Raw genomic sequence first — 12,871 nt, forward strand, 5'->3', positions numbered from 1 at the left:
TGATTACTAGCCCAATACTTTGGAAAGTGGTCCAAAAGTATGTGTTAGGTCCTATGAAATTTAATATTTTGATCAATAATATATTTATTTAAATTAGCAGATAACAAAAACTGGGCTTGAGAGTTAATAAACATGAATAATGGATTTAGGATTTTGAATGTATTCAAAGATTAGATCTTTGGAGTTATTCAGACAAAGTTAAATTTAAGTCAGTGAATCAATAAAAATTTAATAAGCACATATTTTGTGTCATTCACTTTGCTAAGTGCTTATAGGAGAAGCAGCAAAATATAGTCCCTACTATCAAGTAGATCACAATCTAATGGGCGAAGAGAACTAGCAAATAAAAATGTCAAAAACAAGTTATATAGATTGGCGGAGCCAAGATGGCAGAGGAACCAGCAAATTGCGTGAGTTCTCCTTGTGTTCCCACAAAAAGAACATTAAATCATACCTCTAAACGGATTCTGAAACTACAGAACCTGCTAAGAGACAAAGAGACACAGTCTTCCAACCAGAGATAATTTAGAAGACTTCAGGAAAGGTTGGTTTCACTGAGCAAAAGGGAGGCTCAGCTCACTGCAGCACAGCTTGTGGGAGAGGGTGGGGCAAGTCAGCAGAAAGCTGTGGGCCACAGCTGAGCAACTGAGGTCCTTGGATCCTGGCACAACAAGCCGGTGGTGCAGCAGAACAGTGGCAAAACCCACCTGCACCAGCCGAGAGGGCAGGTTGTCAGCTGGAGGGACACCCACAGGACAGGCGCCAAAAGGCCTACTGATCCCAGGGCTCTCAGACAGGAAGTCCAGGGTGGTGAAAATCTCCAAGGCATAGGGGCCTCAGTGTAGAGAGCCAGTGGCACAGCCCCTATATCCAAGCACAAGAAGCTTGAAACAGGGACCGTGGTGCCCCCAGAAGAGACCTCAAGTTTAAAAAAATAAAAAATAAGAATAATAATAAGCTGCATTAAAAGTAAAAAAAAAAACAAAAAAAAATAAAAAAGAGCTTCTACCATTGAGAGCTTCTGTGTTGACAGGGAAGAGCCAAACACAAATTCAGATGAGGATAATACTCCCAAATTGCCTATATGTGAAGCCTCAAGAGGGAAGATGAATTGGTCTCAAGAACAAAAAGCCTTGAAGGAGCTCAAAAAAGATTTTAAAAATCAATTGAGAGAAATGAAAGCAATACAAGAAAATTATGAAAAAAGAATCAGCAGCTTGGACAAAGAAGCACAATGATTGACTGAAGAAAACAATTCCTGAAAAAATTCATCTGGCCAAATGGAAAAAATGGTGCATAATCTCACTGAAGAAAACAATGCCTTAAAAAATTCATTTGGCCAAATGGAAAAAAAAAAGGTACATAATCTCATTGAAGAAAATTTAAAATTTAAAATTAAACAGTTGGAAGATAAGGAATCCAGGAGACACCAGGAATTAGTCAAGCAGAATCAAAAGAATGAAAAAATAGAAGAAAATGTGAAATACCTCATTGTAAAGACAACTGATCTGGAAAACAGATCCAGGAGAGACAATTTGAGAATCATTGGACTGCCTGAAAGCCATTATCAGAAAGAGTCTAGACACCATATTCCAGGAAGTTATTAAGGAGAACTGCCCTGATATTATAGAATCAGAGGATAAAATTGTCATTGAAAGAATCCACTGATCAACTCCTGAAAGAGACCCCAAAAGGAAAACTCCAAGGAATATTGTAGCCAAATTCCAGAATTATCAGGTGAAGGAGAAAATACTCCAAGCAGTCAGAAAGAAGCAATTTAAATATCATGGAGCCACAGTCAGGATTGCTCAGGACCTGGCAGCTTCAACATTAAAGAATCTCAATGCTTGGAATATGATATTCCAGAAGGCAGAGGAGCTTGGATTGCAGCAAAGAATCTATTACCCTGCAAAACTGATCATTATCTTTCAGGGGAAAAGATGGACATTCAATGAAATTGGGGAGTTTCAAAGTTTCCTGATGAAAAATCCAGAACTGAATAGAAAATTTGATCCTAACATACAAGATGCAAGAGAAGTTTAAAAAGGTTAACCGGGGTCGGGGGGGGGGGGGTGAGAGCAGGGAAGTTACTCACTAAGGTTAAACTGTCTGCATCCCTACATGGGAAAATAATATTTATAACTCTTGAGGACTGTATATGTATTTGGGCAGACAGTAGGATTATACACAAAGGGTATAAATATCAATTCTCTATGATGTGATGATATAAAGAAAATTAAAGGGTTAAAAGGGGAGTTTACGGGGAGAAGAGGAAAGGGGTTGTGGAATAGGGTGAATTACATCATAAGAAGAGGTAAAAAACCTATTATAATAGAGGGAAATAAGAGAGGGGTGAAAATTGTTTCAATCTTACTCTCACTATATTTGATTCAAAGAGGGAATAACATATGTTCATTTGGATAAAGAAACTTAGTTTATTCTTTAGGGAAGTAAAAGTGTAAGGGTAAAGGGGGATAGTTATAGAAGGGAGGGCAGAAGCAATGGAGAAAAGGGTAAAAAAAAGGGAAGGGGGGTGATAAAATGGAGGGAAGATGGGAGGAGGCAGGGGTAAGAAGCAAAACATTGGTGAGGAGGAATAGGGTGAAAGAAGGGGGGAAAGTACAAAGGGGATAAATAGAATGGAGGAGAATAGACAGTAATAATAACTGAATGTGAATGGGATGAACTCTGCCATAAAACAGAAGTGAATAGCAGAGTGGATTAAAAAACAGAATCCTGAAATATGTTGTTTACAAGAAACACATTTGAAGCAGAGAGATATACACAGTGTAAATGTAAAAGGTTGGAGCAGAATATAATATGCTTCATCTGAAGTAAAAAAAGCAGAGGTAGTAATCCTTATGTCAGACAAAGCAAAGGCAAACACAGATCTAATTAAAAGAGATAAGGAAGGAAACTACATCTTGCTAAAAGGTACTATAGATAATGAAGTAATATCAATACTGAACATGTATGTGCCAAGTGGCATAGCATCCAAATTCTTAGAGGAGTAGTTAAAAATGAGTTACAAGAGGAAATAGCAAAACTATACTAGTAGGGAATCTGAATAGTTGCCTCTCAGAATTAGATAAATCTAGCCACAAAATAAATAAGAAAGAAGTTAAAGATGTGAATAGAATGTTAGAAATGTTAGATATGATAGACATCTAGAGAAAACTGAATGGTAATGGAAAGGAAATATATTTTTCTCAGCAGGACATGCCACATATTCAAAAACTGACTATGTATTTGGGCACAAAAAACTCATAGTCAAGTGTAGAAAGGCAGAAATAGTAAATGGATCCTTCTCAGATCATGATGCAATAAAAATTGCATGTAATAAAGAGCCATGGAAAGAGAAACTGAAAATTAATTAGAAACTAAATAATTTCATTCTAAAGAATATGTGGGTCAAAGAACAAATCATAGAAACAATCAATATCTTCACCTGATTCTTCTCTCATAATATGACTAATGAAGAAATATGTTTAATGTGATTGTACACATATAACATATCAGATTGCTTGCTCTCTTGGGGAGGGGGGGGAGGGAGGGGAGGCAGGGAGAAAAATTTGAAACTAGAAATCTTATAAAAACAAATGTTGAAAACTATCTCTAAATGTAACCGGAAAATAATAAAATATTTATATGGAAAAAAATGAAGCAAATTACTTTTGTAATTTAAATATTCTCTTGAAACTTCCATTATTTGGTGGGCATTTTTGAAAGACAGAGTATACTAACTAAATAAAATTGAGGTTCTCAAATTCATGTTTTTTTTCAATAAGATAAAGTGATTGTGTTTATATAAAAAGCTAGAACCAAATATTTTATAAATATGTTGACTCTTCCCAATTTCAAAACTAAGTGCTATGTAAATGAAATAGAAGAAAGTAAATACTTACTTGTTATTCATCAGGTTAATAAGTAAAAACATCTCCTTTTATTTTTGTATAGGTATATATATATATACATATATTGAAAATATGAATCAATAAAGCATTTGTTTGATATGAAAATAGACATATTGGCATCAGTGGAAAACATGATGAGAGATTAAAAAGTTTGGATTAGTCACATGATGAATAGGATGGTGAATAAATTCAGAAATTGTTAATGTATTCCATTGTTGCGATGAAGACCAAGTTGAAATTATGAAACAGAAATTTATAAGAGATCCATTTAGTTCACATTTAAGAATTTCTCCAACTTTGTTATTATCACATAAATAGAAGTAAAGGTGGGTAATGATGTGAGTTATTTTCAGGTTGGTGTGTGACATGGTTTAATAATAGGACAAGTAGCTACGGGATTTGAGTATAGTGTAGAGTTGAACTGATTCACAAAGCAATCAAAAAGCATAGAAAGATAATCATTTTATGGGTAATGGCCTACAAAAGAACAGATACGTCAAGGGATTGAAGCTCTTGATTAGAACAAAGAAGAAGGAAAGATGAGATTATTATTAGCAAATAAATGAAATTAGGAATTTGTGGATGTAAAAGAGGAAGTTCACTTATTGATGATTGTAGGTTCATGGTTATGACCATCTCTGTGCATAGCTTAAGTGGTTTAAGGGAGTATCTACATAGGAAATGAATTTAAAGCCAGATAACAATCCTTCCATGTTGATAATATTATATTTAATTTAGGGATTTGCATTTTAGGAAAGATATAAAATGGAGAGAATTTTGAGGTGGTTTATTATGATATGAAAGGCCTCAAATTTATGCTATATGACTGGCTCTGCTGGGCTACAGAATCACCTGGCCTAGAATCCTGACTCCAAGCTCACCAAAGCTAAAGTTCCTGCATCCAAAGATTCCCACACATGATGTTTTTAAATTGCTGTATTTGAAAAGGTACAAGTGAAAAAAGACAGAATTAAAGGCATTGTCTTCTGCTTGGCTCATTTTAAGAAACTCAGCTAGTAATTTCCTTTTTCTCTAAATTTAACAAAGGAAAAGATAAACCCACTAGCCCTCATTAGCACATATAATATTATAATACAGTCACATATGTTCTAAAAGGATTATAACTTTCACAATATTACATGGTATTATTCTCAATTTCAAAATCAAAATAACTAGGTTTTTTGCACACAAAATAAATAATCATCTTTTAAATGACTTATTGCTTAAACTATTTGAAACAAAAAATTTATGGCTCCCTGAGCAGAGATTTGTTCACTTGTATTTTTAAAAGAGACAACTCAAACTAATATATTTTAAAAAGAGAAACATTTACTTTATTCTCAATAGAAGTAACAGGCCATCTTATTCAGATAAATTATTATTTCCAACACATTCTAGCTACTGGCTTACCATATAGTGAAATAGATTCATTACTAACTTTTCTTGCTTCTCTAGTTCATTATAAGACTCACTATGTGTCACTGTGAAGGAGTTTTCACTATCTAGCAGAATAAATGGCATTCTCTCTATTCCTGAGCTTAAAAACAGTCTGAAGACACCATTTTGCAAATGCCTAACCAGAAATCTATACTTTGGGTAGTATATTTATTCATATGGGAGATAAAATAGGTTTTATTGTTTACAGTTGTTTACAGTTATTTTTATTTATAAGATAACTCTTTATTAAATAATTTTCTCAGTTGCTTTAAAGGCAATCTCTGGGGTTCTTTCCAACTCTATATTATATGTTCTTATACTCCAATTATTCTCCCTATTTTTTATGCTGTGTCTCCATACACTGTCACTGACATCAGATATTTATCGGAAGTCCCAATATATACCGATTTTTTTAAGTTGGATACTAGTTTTTGACTTTTTTTATACTTGTATCTGAAAACTGGATGTTTTTGTGTGATAGTGCATGCATGTATGTGTGAGAGAGACTGTGTGTGTGTTTGTGTGTGTGTGTGTGTGTGTGAGAGAGAGAGAGAGAGAGAGAGAGAGAGAGAGAGAGAGAGAGAGAGAGAGATAAGGTGATGATATTTAGGAAAATAAGCTATAAAATTATTGTCTTTACTAGGAAGGGCACATTTTCCTTGGACTACAAATGTATTGCTAATCATAGAGGATCATTGCCCAGTGATTCTTTAAGAGCAAGAAGCCAACTATTGATTAAAAATCAATCAACTGGGGCAGCTAGGTAGTGCAGTGGATCGAGCACCGGCCCTGGATTCAGGAGGACCTGAGTTCAAATCCAGCCTCAGACCCTTGACACGTACTAGCTGTGTGACCCTGGGCAAGTCACTTAACCCAAATTGCCTTACCCCCCAAAAAAAACATCAATCAACCAATCACCAGCTCTTTATTAAGTTCTAGCTGAATTCCAGTCACACTAATGGGTACCAGGGTATGTCCCTGTATGCCTTTATATGAAATACTACTTCAGTTTTTAAGAATGAGTCTGCTCTGAAATAAATTAGATGCTTTAGACTGTCCCTGTGGCACCTCTTAGGGGTTGAGCTTAAGAGATCTGAATTGCTGCAAATATGTTTTAGTTGCAAAAGTCTTAGGGGAAAATAGAGTAGTAAATCTTTGTGCTAACCCATAAAAGAGCCAATAGACCATTCTTGATCCTTTATAAGGACATGGCAAAGTATCACTGAGTTTTGGTATGGTTGAGGTGAGGTGGGGTAGGGAGGCATATGTTCATCTGCATAGATATGCATATTATCTGCCTAGGCCACATTAATTGTGTACCTTAAGGCAGAAGTTCATGGGACAACTAGAAATTTCCCCAATAATGCATTAAAAGAATTACAGAATTTCAGAGTTAGAAAAAAGAAAAATAAAACAAAACTTCAGAGGCTAAATAATCCAATATATAATCATGAGAATCCATACTATATCACACCTGATCAGCAGTCATCCAGACTATGTTTGAAGTGAATTACTCACTTCTGAGGAATGCTGATAGTAGACTTTCCTACCCTGAGATATGGTATCACAGTAACAAAAGGATAAATGTTCAGAGGTCTGGCATAATAGAAAAAGAACAGAAGCTCCCAAGCTGTATGACTTATGGAGATAGATTTTTTCATGTGGCTCCTATACCTGAAGGAGCAACTTAAAACCATTATATGAGAAAGAAGACATAATTTACCTCTAGATAGTATTATGAGCTATATGGGGAGTGGAGGTCAAATTGCTTTCCTGTTCCCCCAAGTGTACTTGCATTACAGGGGCATCACAGAATATATGAATAGAGCTAGTGTCAAATAAAATTTCTAAGTCCAACGAAGAAAAGAAACAGCAGTCTCCAAGGTGAAGAAGATAGATTTATTGAGAAAGGACCTATCTCACATTAAAGCCAGTCAGTCAGGGGTAGGACCTGAAAGACCTCAAGTAGCACAAGGAGATGGTATTTATACCCCATAGACTCCTCCCATTGTACCCTTAGTGAATTGCAAATGGTATAGAAAAGGATATATAGAAACTTGAACATTATCTTTAGTGACATAGGCCATCTGGCCAACTAATTTCCCTTTTGTAAAGGGAAACAGTCTTGAAGCATATTTCTATAGCAACCTGGTTAGGTCTTTCATCCTGAAGCATAGGTATAAAGCAACAGGTCATATATCTCAATGCTGATTGGTTCCTTCAGCTTAGTAGATACTATGTTCAGGGTGGTAGTTAACCACAATGAACCTTTTGAAAAGGGACATCATTACAAAGCTGATACATGACCTTTGTTTAAACATGTAACCACAATGGAGAGGGACAATGGTCAAGAGTCAAGTTTACAAGTACTACACTGAATCAAACCATGAAAAAAATATTAAGAAGACATAAAAGAACAAGTTTCACAATACCTATGCTCTGTGCTAGATTATCAAATTCCAAGAGACTAAAGATCACTGAAAATTGAGTAAATCACGCTTAAGAGTAAGTAAATCTCAATGTGTAGTCTATAATACTGACTACTATCATAGTTAAATCTCTCAGATTTAAGGGGTGGGGAAAATCTCACTGACACTACAAGTCTAAGATGAATTGTGGGAGATATTCAGGGACTAAGAGATTTCATTAGAATGTCATAGAGTGGGGCAGGTAGGTGGCGCAGTGGATCAAGCACTGGTCCTGAATTTGGGATCTGAGTTCAAATTTGACTTCAGACACTTGACACTTACTAGCTGTATAACCCTGGACAAGTCACTTAACTCCCAGTGCCTGCAACGAAAAAAAAAGAGCAATCTAAGGAATGTAACAGAGTATTACCACTATGGGAATCCTCAAGTGTACTTCTCTTTTGAAGGGAATTTATTGACTACTGTGATTGTTGCTTTTTTTGTGTTTGTGTGTGTGTGTGTGTGTTTGTTTAGGGGTTTGTTTTTGTTTGTTTTCTTGCTTTGTTTTGTTTTAATTTACATTCTATATTTTTAGTGAATGAAATAAATCCAGTTCTTTATCTGATAAGCAATTGTTACACTGAATGGTTATGTGAAAGTTGAAGTCACTTTTTTCAAATATTTATAGATATTTAATAAAACCTACATTTGGAAATCAGGGTGAAAGATGAGAGTGTAAAAGTTGGCTTAAAGCTCAACATTAATAAAAAATGAAGATCATGGCATTTGATCTCATCACTTCATCACTTTCTGGCAAAAAGAGGAAAAATAAATGGAAGCAGCTTCAGATTTTATATTCTTGGACTCAAAGATCACTGCAGATGGTGACTGCAGCCATGAAATTAAAAGACATTTGTTCCTTCAAATAAAAGGTATGATAAATTTGAACAACATATTAAAAAGCAAAGCTATCACCTAGCCAACAAATGTTCATATAGTCAAAGCTAAAGTTTTCAGAGTAATAATGTATGACTGTGAGAACTGGACTATAAGAAAAAGTGAAAATCATAAAATTGATGTTTTTGCTCTTTTATAGTGGCGAAGAATAAGAATTCAAAGGAATGTCCACCAATAAAGGAATGGCTAAACAAGTAGTGGTATAAGATTATGGTGTAATATTATAGTGCTATAAGAAATGACAAATAGGATGATAACAGATATTCCTGGAAAGACTTATATGAACTGATGTGTAGGAAAGTGAGCAGAACCAGAACATTGTGCAAAGTGACAGCAATACTGTTCAACAATTGTTAATGACTTAACTATTCTCAGCAATACAATGATCCAAGAAAATCTCAAAGGACTAATTATGAAGCATACTATCCACCTCCAAGGTGGACCTTCCTTAGGGAAGTAAAAGGGTAAGAGGAAAAAGGGGGTGACTGATAGAAGGGAGGGCAGAAGCAAGGGAGAAAAAGGGTAAAGAAAAGGGAAGGTGGATAAAAGGGAGGTCAGATTGGGGGAGGCAAGGGTAAGAAGCAAAATGTTGGTGAGGAGGAATGGGGTGAAAGAAGGGGGGGGAAGAGTACAAAGGGGGAAAGTAGAATGAACGGGAATAGACAGTAATAATACAAAAGCAGGGGTATCAATCCTTATCTCAGACAAAGCAAAGGCAAAAATAGACCCAATTAAAAGAGATAAGGAAGGAAATTACATTTTGCTCAAAGATACTATAGATAATGAAGAAATATCAATAGTAAACATGTATGTGCCAAGTGGCATAGCATACAAATTCTTAGAGGAGAAGTTAAATGAGTTACAAGAGGAAATAGACAGCAAAACTATACTAGTGAGGGATCTGAATCTCCCCCTCTCAGAATTAGACAAATATAGACACAAAATAAAAAAGAAAAAAAGTAAAAGAGGTGAATAGAATGTTAGAAAAGTTAGACATTATAGATGTCTAGAGAAAATTGAATGGGGATAGAAATGAATATACCTTTTTCTCAGTGGTACATGGCACATAATCAAAAACTGACCATGTGCTAGGGCACAAAAACCTCATAGTCAAATGTAGAAAGGCAGAAAAAGTAAATGCATCCTTCTCGGATCATAATGCAATAAAAATTACATGCAGTAAAGAACCATGGAAAGAGTGACTGAAAATTAGTTGGAAACGAAATAATTTCATTCTAAAGAATGAGTGGGTCAAACAACAAATCATAGAAACAATCAAAAACTACATCCAAGAGAATAACAATAATAAGACAACCTACCAAAATCTATGGGATGCATCCAAAGCAGTACTTAGGGGAAATTTTATATCTCTAACTGCTTACATCAATAAAAAAGAGAAAGAGGAGATAAATTAATTGGGCATGCAACTTTAAAAGCTAGAAAAAGAACAAATTAAAAATCCCCAACTAAATACTAAATAAGAAATCCTGAATATTAATGGAGAAATTAATAAAATTGAAAGCAAGAAATTTATAGAATTCATCAATAAAACTAAGGACTCATTTTATTTAAAAAAACAATAAAATAGATAAACCATTGGATAATTTGATTAAAAAAATGAATGAAGAAAACCAAATTACCAGTATCAAAAATTAAAGGGGTAATTTTACTACCAATGAAGTGGAAATTAAAGCAATAATTAGGAACTATTTTGCCCAACTGTATGCCAATAAATTGGACAATCTAAATGAAATAGATAAATATTTACAAAAATATGAACTGCCCAGGTTAACTAAAGAGGAAATAAAATCCTTAAATAAGCCAATGTTAGAAAAAGAAATTGAACAAGCCATTAATGAACTATCTAAGAAAAAATCTCCAGGACCAGATGGGTTTACAAGTGAATTCTACCAAATATTTAAAGAACAATTAATTCCAGTATTATTCAAATTATTTGAGAAAATAGGTGAAGAAGGAGTTCTACCAAATTCCTTTTATGACACAAATATGGTGTTGATATCAAAACCATGCAGAGGAAAAACAGAAAAATAAAATTATAGACCAATTTTCCTAATGAATATTGACGCAAAAGTCTTAAAATATTAGCAAGGAGATTACAGCAAGTGATCACCAGGATAATACACTATGACCAGGTGGAATTTATTCCAGGAATGCAGGGCTGGTTCAACATTATGAAAACTCTTAACATAATCAACTACATCAATAAGAAAACTAACCAAAATCATATGATTATCTCAATAGATTCAGAGAAAGCTTTTAACAAAATACAGCACCCATTCCTAATAAAAACACTGGAGAGCTTAGGAATAGTAAGCAATATCTACCTAAAACCATCAGCAAGCATTACATGTAATGGAGATAAGTTAGAGGCCTTCCCAATAAGATCAGGGGTGAAACAGGGATTTCTATTATCACCATTATCATTTAATATTGTACTTGAAGGGGTTAGGAGATCTCCCACATTGCCCAGTGGGTCATCTCAGGAGGAAGAGGGACATGAGTGATCCCAGAGTGCCCCACCCCAGCCTTTGGAAGCTGATGCAGGGCTTCTTCCATGTTCTCTGCCTAATGGCTTTGGGGGAACATCTGGACTGGATGGGGAACTTGGCCTGGCACCTCCTGATGCTAGCATCCTTATCAGTAATATATGCAGCATTGGAGACTGGACTTCCCAAGAGATGTTCCAAGGATCTCAATCAGGACCTGTTGAAGAACAGGATCGTCCAGGAGAAAAGGCTGGACAGCATAGTCCCCTTCGGGAGGAGCATGTGACCTGTGTGCAGAGCATCTTAGATGAATTTCTTCAGACCTCTGGCAGCCTTATGCCTCTTAGCACAGATGAAGTGGTAGAGAAATTGGAGGACATTTTCCAGCAAGAGTTCTCCACAACTTCTAGAAAAGGGATAGTTCAGCAACTGATCCAGTCATACCAGTGTATGCCAGGCAATGCTATGGTAAGAGGCTTTCGTGTGGCCTATAAGCAGCATGTGCTGACTATGGATGACCTGGGGACCTTGTACGGGCAGAACTGGCTTAATGACCAGGTGATGATTTCAGAGAAACCTGGAAGGACTTCCATGAACTGATAATGAGTGAGATGAGCAGAACCAGGAGAACATCGTACACAGTATCATCAACATTATGTTTTGATCATGTGTGATAGACTAGATTCTTCTCACCAATGCAATGGTACAGAAGAGTTCCAGGGGACTCATGATGGAAGGGGATCTCCAAATCCAGAAAAAAATGAACTGTGGAATATTGATGCAGATCGAACCATACTATTTCTTTTGTTTTTGGTGCTGTTGTTTTTCTATTTTGAGGTTTATCCTTTTTGCTCTGATTCTTCTCTTATAACATGACTAATGCAGAAATATGTTTAATGTTATTGTGTATATATATAAAACCTATATCAGATTACTTGCTGTCTTGGGGAGGGATGTGGGAGGGAAGGGAGGGGGAAAATTTGAAACTAGAAATCTTATAAAAACAAATGTTGAAAACTATCTCTACATATAACTGGAAAATAATAAAATACTTTTATAATAAAAAACGAAGTGGAAATTAAAGTAATAATTAGGAGCTATTTTCTCAACTGTATGCCAAAAAATTTGACAATCTAAATAAAATTGATGAATATTTACAAAAAAGATATAAACTGCCCAATTAACAGAAGAGGAAATAAAATCTTTAAATAAGATCATTTTGGAAAAAAAAATATAACAAGCAAAAAATGAACTCCCTAAGAACAAATCTCTAGGGCTAAATCAGTTTATAAGTGAAGTTTACCAAACATTTAGTGAACAATTAATTCCAGTACCATACAAATTACTTGGAAAAATAAGTGAAGGAGTTATACCAAATTCCTTTTATGACAAAAATATGGCTTTGATACCTAAACCAGGAAGATTCTTTTTTTAAATACTAACAGTATTTTTTTTAATATTCGAGTTACATGTAGAGGTAGTTTTCAACATTTGTTTTAATAAGATTTCTAGTTGCAAATGTTTCTGCTTCCCTCTCCTACCTCGCCCCTCCTCAAGACAGTAAGAAATCTGATATGGGTTATATATGTACAATCACATTAAACATATTTCTGCATTAGTAATATTGTTAAAGAAGAATTAGAGCAAA

The sequence above is a fragment of the Dromiciops gliroides genome, chromosome 1 (genome assembly GCF_019393635.1).
Source record: "Dromiciops gliroides isolate mDroGli1 chromosome 1, mDroGli1.pri, whole genome shotgun sequence".
Classification (NCBI taxonomy): domain Eukaryota; kingdom Metazoa; phylum Chordata; class Mammalia; order Microbiotheria; family Microbiotheriidae; genus Dromiciops; species Dromiciops gliroides.